Here is a 10,385-nt window from a genome sequence, read left to right as displayed (position 1 = left end):
TTTTGAAATAGTTAAAAAGATTATTTTGTGTATGTGTTTGCAGCCTGTTGACACATTCATAGAATCAGCTTGAATAATCCACTGCTTATATTTATGTATTTCCTATCAGCAGGTCTGGAGTTTCCAAAAACATCTGTTTTTTACTGATTTTCACCAAAAATGTAATTACATTGTTGAAAACTTTTAAGCAACAATTTCTCAAGAAATATTTCTTGCGGATGTGTGCATCTATATATGGACTAAAATGCAAGAAAAAAAGTCAGAAATGATTCATAATGCACAACAAGACTATTTAACATCTTAAAATAGAAAAGATTGCTTAATAATTTGGTGTAGAAGGTCAGGACAATTTTCTAATAAGTTGTGATTAATTTTGCCATGGATAAAAGCAAAAATACTGTGCAACCTGGAGATTTGAAACAGAAACAAATTGTGCTGGAGAAACTCAACAGGTCTGGCAGCATGTGTAGAGAGAGAAACAGAGTTACTGTTTCAAGTCCAGTAGGACTCCTCTTCAGAATTGCAGTTCAAACTTGTACTTCTCTCCAACTTTGAGATTGCACATAGAGTAACTTCTCATCACTTCTGTTCATTTAAGATATTTGTTGTATGTTATTTCAAATCTTGTATACAATCCATTTAAACAAACCATTATAAAGTTTTTATCCATTATAAAGTATGCCTGCGTTTCATTTTTCTTTGTTCATTAAAAACTGTGCTGAACAGATGTAGAATAGACAGCCACTCCAGTTTGTTCTGCCATTCAATTGGTTCATGGATGATCAGCATCTTGGTCAGCCTTGGAGTTGTGGCATGGGAATCAAAAACTAGGTTCATAAGTCAACATACCACTCTCATGCTCCTCCCTGCCTTCAGCCATTTTTGCAGGAGTGGGATGGGTGGGTGGCAAAGCACAGTAAGGAATTATTGAGAAACAATTAAGGCCAATTCAAGGAGGCTGCCTGGAATTTAACCAGATCAATGTAATCTCCAAATTCCCACAAGTGGCAGGGGCCAATTTAGATGCCTGAAGGCAAACTCTTATCAGTAATTGGGAGCCAAAGCAGGAAAGGCCTAACGGCCTTCTCTGTCTGCCTAGGTGCAGGATCAGCTACAGAATGTCCTGTAGAAGAGTTCCCGCTTCTCCCACTGTGATGTCTTGGCTCCAACAGCCATTACATTTTGACTTTTAAGAAGTTGCAGTGAGTGTGCCTCAGTTTTTAGGAGTCTTCTTTCTTGCTTACCTTCAAGCTGGAAGGCCTTCTATCAACCTTTGCAGACCCACTTAGTATCCCTAATTGAATGTTGAACCTGTCTCCATCCCAGTTAAGGAGCACCCTGTAAAATTAACAATAAGTGACTGCTGCCAAACCAAGGTCATGTTTGTCACCCAGAAACACTCCCAATTTCTATCTCTCACTATGAAGAAAAGCTTCTGACTCATTTATTTACTCTAGTTCCATAACACCTATTTTCAACAAATTTTCAATTTATTGAATATCAACAGCTTTTTGCAGGCAAGAGTTTCAGATTTCCTTGATGTTTATGTGAAGCAGTTGTGCTGACATCATTCTTGAGTGGTCTAGCTCTAATTTTAACTTCAAAAGTGATGGGCCTTTGTTCTGGGCTCCACACTTGAGAGTTTCTAAAGAAAGGAAAGTTTTCTTTTTTCTCATTTAATGCATTCTGACTTAATATGCCTGCTTGTCTTACCAATTTAATTACACAACATTAAAATCCCTACTTGTTTTTGAACATCATTTGTACAAACTCAGACCAATCTGTAAGCCTGACATTTTAATCAAACACACATCCAAAACAACTAATCATCTTTACAATCAAATAAGCTTCCCTGCTGCCTTTAGTTACCTGGGAATTCAGATTTCAGTTTCTATTCTGAAATTCTCAGCGGTGTCTTCATTGCTGTCATATATCTGATTGGAAGCTGTGACAAACCTGTTTTGTATTCATTTGGAATCCACATTTATCAAGAAAACAAAAAGTTATAGCTTTTATACCAGTAAATAGAAAAGAATAGCTTCCTGTAGCATTAACACTGGAATTTGGATGTGAAAGAAAATATTGAATTCTATAAACTTTCACAATCTCCTTTTATACATATTCCAGTGCAGTTTTAATATTAATTACTTTACAACAACCTCTGCTTTATGCATTTGTTTTCAATTCCTAGTTTCTCAGAAACTTCACAACAGATATCACTTCTTGAAATTTGTCAATCTGTCAAGTGCTTCCTATGGGTAATAAGAGATGAGGGCATAAAAAAATCATCCATTGTGGGTTGGGATTGCTTTTCTGCCTTAGCCTCAAATACCACCAAAGCACAAGAGAATGTTGAATTCAGACGGAGATGATAAATGAAATAAAAAGATATCTGTTATTAAGCTAGCGCCATGTCATGAGTTCACTTGCAAAAAGAAGAATCCTGGAAATCTGAAATTAAGTGTTAAGTGTTCGAAATAAAACATCACTTTCTGTTTTTTTGTAGCAATGGCTTGAATATTTTTCAGCTTTGCAATAATTAACTCATCTGGGATTATTACATTAAAATAACAAAATATAAGACAGATATTTAGTAAAATATGTTTTTATAACTTTTTTATTGCTGTTCTATTATTTTAGGGAATGATAAATCAAGTGCTATTGATTTCTTTTTGATATTTTAGTAAGGGGACTTTTTCAATGTTAACTGCATTCACTATGTTATCTTTCCCATTGATTTTGCAGCTAGTGGACCATTTTTGATGTATAGTGATTTTTTAAATTGAACTAAATGGTTGGTTTTTGCTTTTACAATTCCATTAATACTTTATGACCATCATGTAATGCTATTTCATACCTGAATTCTTACTTCTTGAATTGTAATAGCTTCTGCTTTGAGCGTGATTTTTACTTGGAAAAATCTACAATGTGATTTTTCATTCAAAGATATGTTAATTCACAATAAAATCATTACTACCTATTAAATTACTCGAGTGATAAATATTTGTCAATGTCCCAATTTTGCTAGAATGTTTTAAAGAGATTGCACTCTTTCACTTTTAAGTTATTTACAAACAGAAGTTTTGCAGTCCCAAACAGAATTGAAAATGACATGTGAAAATATGGTCCAACACTCAAAATTGATCAAATTATTTAAAAAGGATTTACATAATCAAGCTGCTAACTCTGTGTCACCAAGTTGATCAGTTTCCCCTTTAGACTGTGAGTGTGGTTTATTCCCAGTATGCTAGGGGAATAATTGTGGCTCATCCCAGCTCCTTCCCTAAAGACCACTGAAGCACGAAGCATGGGCCAAGAAGATTTATAAATCTCCAGTCCTTAATGCTGTGCCTATCTTTCCCAATGGAATTTAGCTTTGCACTTGGATGGGATCTGTTTAGTTTTATGCCATTATTATCTTTACATTAGTGTGGGGAAACTTACCTCATTTCCAGTTGTCAATGGACTATGCTTGTAAGTAGAATCTGAGAACCTAACAATTCTCTAGTTTCAGGAATCCTTTGTGAAGTAATTGTTTGCTTTGGCCAAAGCAGTGCTTTATTCTTGAGGGACTCTGTGCTACAAACATTGAGCTAAATGCTCCCATTGCAACTAGAATGTGGGTGAGTGTTTAGATTCTATCTAGTTAGAGGCTCCTTTAGAATTGCCCATTAGCTGGAGCTGGGAAATGGTAGATTTCCCCAGTTAGTATAGTCAGAGATGAAACCGTTGATTGACATACTGAGATTCAGGCTCTTGGTTAGATTGCATCTAGTTTTCCTCTGTGTATTCTAAAGAGTAGTCAAGCTGTCCTCCAAATCTGAGCCTTTTTGCTTTGTGATTGTTTAAAGGTTCGTTTAAGTCAAATGGCCCATAGCAGCTTTTTTTTCAGTTTACGGAAAGCATTTAGATAGCTTGTTTGTCTGAACAAATTCATCAGTATGTGATAAATGAACAAGCATAAAGAGCCTTTTGGAAGAAAAAGGCCAAGAAATTTAATGATTATATAGTCAAAGAAATTTTACTCACATGAATGAAATTTCATCATGGGTTTTTCTTTACATTTGTTTAAGAACAAATTTTAAAAAAACATGTATGCTTTGATCACAACTGGCATAATTTGTATTGATGTTTCTTCTTTTAAAATATTGCTTTTAAAACTACATTTAATTAAAGAATATTGAATTTAATAAATAGACAAGTTTATGTTAATCTCAGAAAAAGCTGCATGAATCCTGAATTTAATTTTATGTTTGAACAAAATATCCTGCCAGTTTTTTTTTGGTTATTCAATCACTGATAAATAGGAACTGCAAACAAATTACAGTGAGCTGTGCAATAGACCATTTATATCAGGATAGTATTTATTTCAAATGTTCAAGCAGAAGGGTCAGTGTGCTATTTTCCCCTTAGTGTAGCCTTTATGGTGCGTATTTTCTATGTGTCAGACACGCGAGACATACATACAATGATATTTTAGGTCCCTAAACCTCATACACACTAATAGACCATATCATTGCATCTATGTGGTCACATCTTTCATTTTTTACAACACCAGTCACCGTAGAAAACTCAGGTCAGTAAAAAAAAAATCAGAGCCCAGTAAATGGTAACATTTCATATTTATTTCCTCTTTTACCAAGCCTAATACAAATAATGGACAGATGTCTCAAAATCCCCTTGTTAAAAGAACGTTTTCAAATTTGACTAAGTATCACTCTGGCACAAATGTCATAAACTGCAATATGTAGAAATAGAGCTCTGTAATAATTACTGAGTAGATTGATGGCAATTTATAGATTGCAACATCTACTTTATAAGTATATTGAATGTCTTGAAATTATGGCAGTTACTGATCACTGATTGAGCTGGACTTGTGTTATTGCACCATGTTCTTGCTTGTACCTTGAGAGCAGTAAAGCATCAATAAAATAAAAAGTACTGCATTTTAAATGAAATTTCAATTGAAAAACTTAACAGCCCTTCAAATTGCAGAATTTAACACAGACCAGTAAAGCTTAAATAACACATTTCTCAGCAGACCATGGTTTGCACTCAAGGTGACTTGATTGTCTCATGTGGTAAAATTATTTACAATTATGGAATTTCTCATGAGAGTTGCATCAAATTTGCTGTTCCATAACACCTATGCAGACATACGGAGGAATCTTTCAGTATTCATGAAGGCACTTGAACCTTTCTGATAATTGAATCAGTAACAGTGTTGAGTGGAGCAAGCATAAAAACCTGTTAACCTAAAGGTCAGATGTGTGCAATGTTTATTTATCAGTGAGCAAGGGGCTAAATCGGCAGCCCCTGTCACAATCCCAGCAAAATCATCTGTAATATTAACACAGAGTAGATGAATTCCAAAACCAGGATTAGCATGATAAACACAGGAGTGCTAAGAAATGTTGGCATTCCTTCTTGGCAGTTTGAACTTGAACAATGAGGTGTATTCTGCATTAACCTAATAAGCAGAATATCGAGTGATGAAATGTCTCAAGGTTGCCCACCATTCAACACAGTAAAATCTGGAAATAATAATCAAATGCTATGATATATATTTTGAATTTCATAATCTCCTCCCTGTGACAGATTGCACTTTGTTATTATTTATATTTTTGCTCCTTAGTTGCACCTCTTTTCCACCCACCTCCTCCTTTATATATCACGTCTCCCTTCAGTCAGAAAAGCGGTCGAAGCTGTCAGCTTCTCTGTGACTGTTGCCACATGTTACTATTCATTTGGTCAATAGGAGGTATGAATTAAGGTGGACAGTTATGCCTTCTCCTCAAGTTTGAATGCCCTTCTGTCACAAGGTGATTCACCTACTGGCCCAACCAAAATAATCTGCATAAATGTAATATTAACAGTTTTAGAATTGAATGTCATCTTAGAAACTATATTTTGCTGGTTGGTGTACATTAACCCTTTACCAAATATTCAATGGATTGCCAAATTTAATTATGATTTCTTTGCATAGAGGAAGCTAAAGGTTATGATTATGATTAGTATTGTTGGAGTAAACTGGGGACAATGCAAATCTTGTAAAAATTTAATTGTATAAATTATTAATCAGAAATACATTCGATGAAATCATGCTGTGCAATATTAACATATAACTACATAGTGTTTGTCCAAATTTGTTCTTTCCATTGTTTTAATTAAGGGAAAAAGATGTTTAAAACTGTATTTCTGTTTAAAATCATGTTAGCATTGCATCATGCAATTTCACATGAAATTTATTCATTTTCTTCTCTCTTCACAGCAGATTCTGTGTATCAGATTATGCAGCTAGCAAATAAATATCAGAGAAGCAATTAAATGTAAAAGGCAAAATGGGGGTTCAAACAATTTGATGATATTTAATGTAGCACCACAGGGAAGGCCAATTTTACAGAGCAACAATTCAATCAACTTGCAGACCAGAACAGCCCAAATTCACTGTAATTGAGCCATATACCCAAACATTATCTTTGTTGCGTAATGTGACATATATTACATTGAGAGCACATAAATGCAATGTGCTTATGTTATCCTCATGAATTTTATTTACATTTTCTCATAAATATAGAGTGACAATTTGCTTGGCAGTTCTAGTCACTTTCCCATTGGCCAAGCAGATAAAGACATTGCACAGTTTAACACAAAGACCAAAGGCCCCAATCCCTGATTTACACTGAGTTAACAAATTTTGGTTAGTCAAGAATTTACCTGCTACAATTGGTCTTTGCTGTCTCATGATAGTGAAAATTCTCATTTCTGATATCTATCAATTTGCCACTTTTGGAAAGGTTAAGAGTGGTGATATCACACCAATAAACAATTTTCTTTTAGATTCATGTTTGAGGATTAGCCACTTGTGAGGAATAAAGGTGGCTCTAGGTTTTTACAAATTGATTGGCTTTGCTATTCTTCCTGAAAGTATAGGTGAAATTGTTACTTACAGGGACTTGTGTTTAATTTAATATTTACTCTCAGAACTGCAAAGCTAAGTCTAATTTAGGAGTAAGAACACTGTGTAGCTAATGCTTGTGCATGTATTTTGCCAAATCTAGAAATGATCGCCAAAGCCAGAGATGCAGCTATATATCTGAGAGGCCTGCAACTGTGAGAAATTATACACGGTAAAATATGTTTGTGCATTCATTATGTGGATTTAGTTTTGTTGGAACCTGCTTTTGAAACTACAATAAAAAGAACTATCTACAATCATTACAGAAACAGAAATTGCTGAAGACACTCAGCAGGTCTCACTGTATCTGTGGAGAGAAAGCAGAGTTAATACTTTGAGTTCAACGACCCTTCTTTGGGTATTTTTGTTTCCGCATCTGCAGTTCTTTGTTTCATCATCTAAGATTACTGTTTAGATTTCTGGATATACCAGTGGGGAAAGTATTTCAGTTTGTTAGTACACAATATCATTGAATACAGGTAGTTCTGCAATAACGCATGTTTCATTAACACAAACTGGCTGTAACGCAATTGATGAATAGTGGACGCTGTTTGTATAATGTGAAATTCCTACTGTATAGGCATAGCGATTTTCTATACCAATTTCCCTATAACGCAATTTGCTACAATGCAATTTTCTGTAGCGTGAGGTCACACAAGAACGCAACAATCGTGCTATAGGAGAACTACCTGTAGTGAGAAATAGGTCCACACTTATGTTTTTCAAGTCACAGAATTCCCTCCAGTACTATCAGGCGGGCCTGCACGATAGGTATCAGCCAGTTACTTAGTAGACAATGGCTTACTCAACTGGCTTAATCACCAGTTATTGAGATGGTCATGTATTAGCTTTCTTTATAGAAAATTGGAATATAGGAATGCAGAGGAATAGCAAATATATAGTGAAACTGAGCTTGTTCTTTTAAAATTAATCTTATACCATTTTTATTCTGATGAACTTCCAGAACAGTGGATCCACCACCTTCCATTGAATGTCAAATCTCAAAATCTATTATTGGTACGACAACATCCATCACAGTGCAGTGATTACATTACTCAGTACCAAATTCATCAGAATGGTTCCAGGTTGACCACACTAACAAGCTACATTGCCAGCTATTCTGTAAACCATCTATGCCCACATACTGTGCATTTTTTCCAAGTTGTACATCGACAGGACATTCTCTGTCACCAAAGTCGCATGTGGTTTTTTTTTTTCTTTATTCATTCACGGGATGAGGGTATCACTGGCTAGGCAGCATTTATTGCCCATCCCGAATTGCTCGGAGGGCAGTTAAGAGTCAACCACATTGCTGTGGGCCTGGAGTCTCATGTAGGCCAGACCAGGTAAGGATGGCAGTTTCCTTCCTAAAGCACATTAGTGAACCAAATGGGTTTTCCGACAATCGACAATCGACGATGGATTCATGGTAATCATTAGATTGTTAATTCCAGATAATTATTGAATTCAAATTCCACCATCTGCCATGGCAGGATTCAAACCCAGGTCTAGGCCCGAAACATCAGCCTTCCTGCTCCTCTGATGCTGCTTGGCCTGCTGTGTTCATCCAGCTCTACACCTTCTTTTCCCCAGAACATTATCTGGGTCTCTGGATTAACAGTCGCGCAATAACACCACTAGGCCATCGCCTCCCCTAACAGTTCCAAGAGCTCTTGAGAATATTTCTGATCCAGAACTTTGTTCAGGCACTCCAACTTCTGTGTTTAAATCTTGGGATCTCTCAACCCATCCCAATGAGCTGTTAATTTAATGAAAAGTTAAGGGGGCAAAAGAGATTTTTACCCTCGTGACTGAAAACTCTGGACAGCCAATGAGATATGTTAATAATTCTGTGAGCCCAAACCCTTTGATGACATATCAATATAGGATCCTAGTTACCACCATCAGTGGTGGAACAAATAGCAATGCTTGGAATGGAGTTGCCACAAGGCCATCATGACCTGAAGGAGTGCAGGCACCACATATCCAGCTTGTGGGTCCAAAATCAGTTCACATAGGTTAATTCAAATTTATTTCAGTGCATTTGTTTTAACCACAAGAAAAGTTGTGTACAATTTGCTTGTATCTTTTAGTTTTAATTTTTTGCTGCTAATTTGAGCAAAATGGTGGGGAGAAACACTAAACATTTTATAGTTGGGTAGCTATCTATGCTGAGCTATTGTTTACTGAAGCAAATATCATAGAAAATGATGCTATTCATTTGAGGTAAAATGCATGCGCTAAGTATTCAGAGTGGGTTTTGATGACACTGCTCATCAGAAACACACAAAAGAGGGACAGGCACAGAACATACAGTCTCAACATAGCCCTAGTTTTTCTGGGGGTAAACTTGTCTCTTCAACAGATGCAGGTTAGAGAAAGCATTTATAATAAGTTGGGATATCATGTTCAGCCATATTATGTAGGAGCAAATGTAGGTCTTTTGGCTCATCGAGTTTGCTCCACCATTCACTGCGATTATTGGCTAATCTGATTACAGTCAAGTCCACTTTCCTGTCTTATTGCCGGAACCCTTGATTCTCTTGCTCATAACAAATGTACTTATCTCAGCCTTGAGTGAACAGCCCAGTTTTTACTGTCTTCTGCGGTAAAGAATTCCACATATTGACTACACTCTGGGAGGGAAAGAAAAATCTCCTAATCTGTGCCTTGAATGGGTGGCCCTTATTCTGTGATAATGCCCTCTGGTCCTAAACCAACCCACAAGTGGAAACAATGCTCCACATCTACCCTGTCAAGTCCCCTAGGAATCTTATATGTTTTAATAAGGTCTCCTTCCATTCTTCTAAACTCCACTGAGTACAGATCCAACCCATTCAACCTTTACTCATAAAAAATTCTCACCGTATCCACTGAAACTTCTCTGCACTGCCTCGCTATTCTCTGAAAAGGGCATTCATGATTGGTCTGACTAATGTCTTCTATAGTTTTAACGAGACCTCCCTATTATTATACTCCAATCCCTTTGAAATGAAGGACAACAGTCCATTTGCCTTCCATATTACATGGTGAACTTGGATACAAGCATTTTGTTTTTCATGTACAAATCCCTTTGTGCTATAAGTTTCTGCAGTATTTCCCCATTTAAATAGTATTTATTGTCTCAGTTCTTCCCACACTATGTTTCACCTGACAAGATTTGACTTGTTTAATCTGTCTATATCCCTCTGTCGACTCTCTGTGTCATCTTCATGACTTGCCTTCACACCTGTTTTTGTGTCATCCACAAACTTGGCAGTTGTAAATTCACTTTCATCATCCACGTCATTAATATATGTTGCCAGCAATTGTGGCCCCAGCACTGATCCCAGCAGTGCTCTGCTAGTTAGAAGTTGCCCCCTTTATTAGAATTCTCTGTCTTCTATTCGTTAACCAATTCTCTATCCATGATAATATACTACCCTCA

The sequence above is a fragment of the Rhincodon typus genome, chromosome 9 (assembly GCF_021869965.1).
Source record: "Rhincodon typus isolate 14 chromosome 9, sRhiTyp1.1, whole genome shotgun sequence".
NCBI classification, from domain to species: domain Eukaryota; kingdom Metazoa; phylum Chordata; class Chondrichthyes; order Orectolobiformes; family Rhincodontidae; genus Rhincodon; species Rhincodon typus.
The sequence above is the reverse complement of the archived record's forward strand: the minus strand, read 5'-3'. Positions refer to the sequence as shown.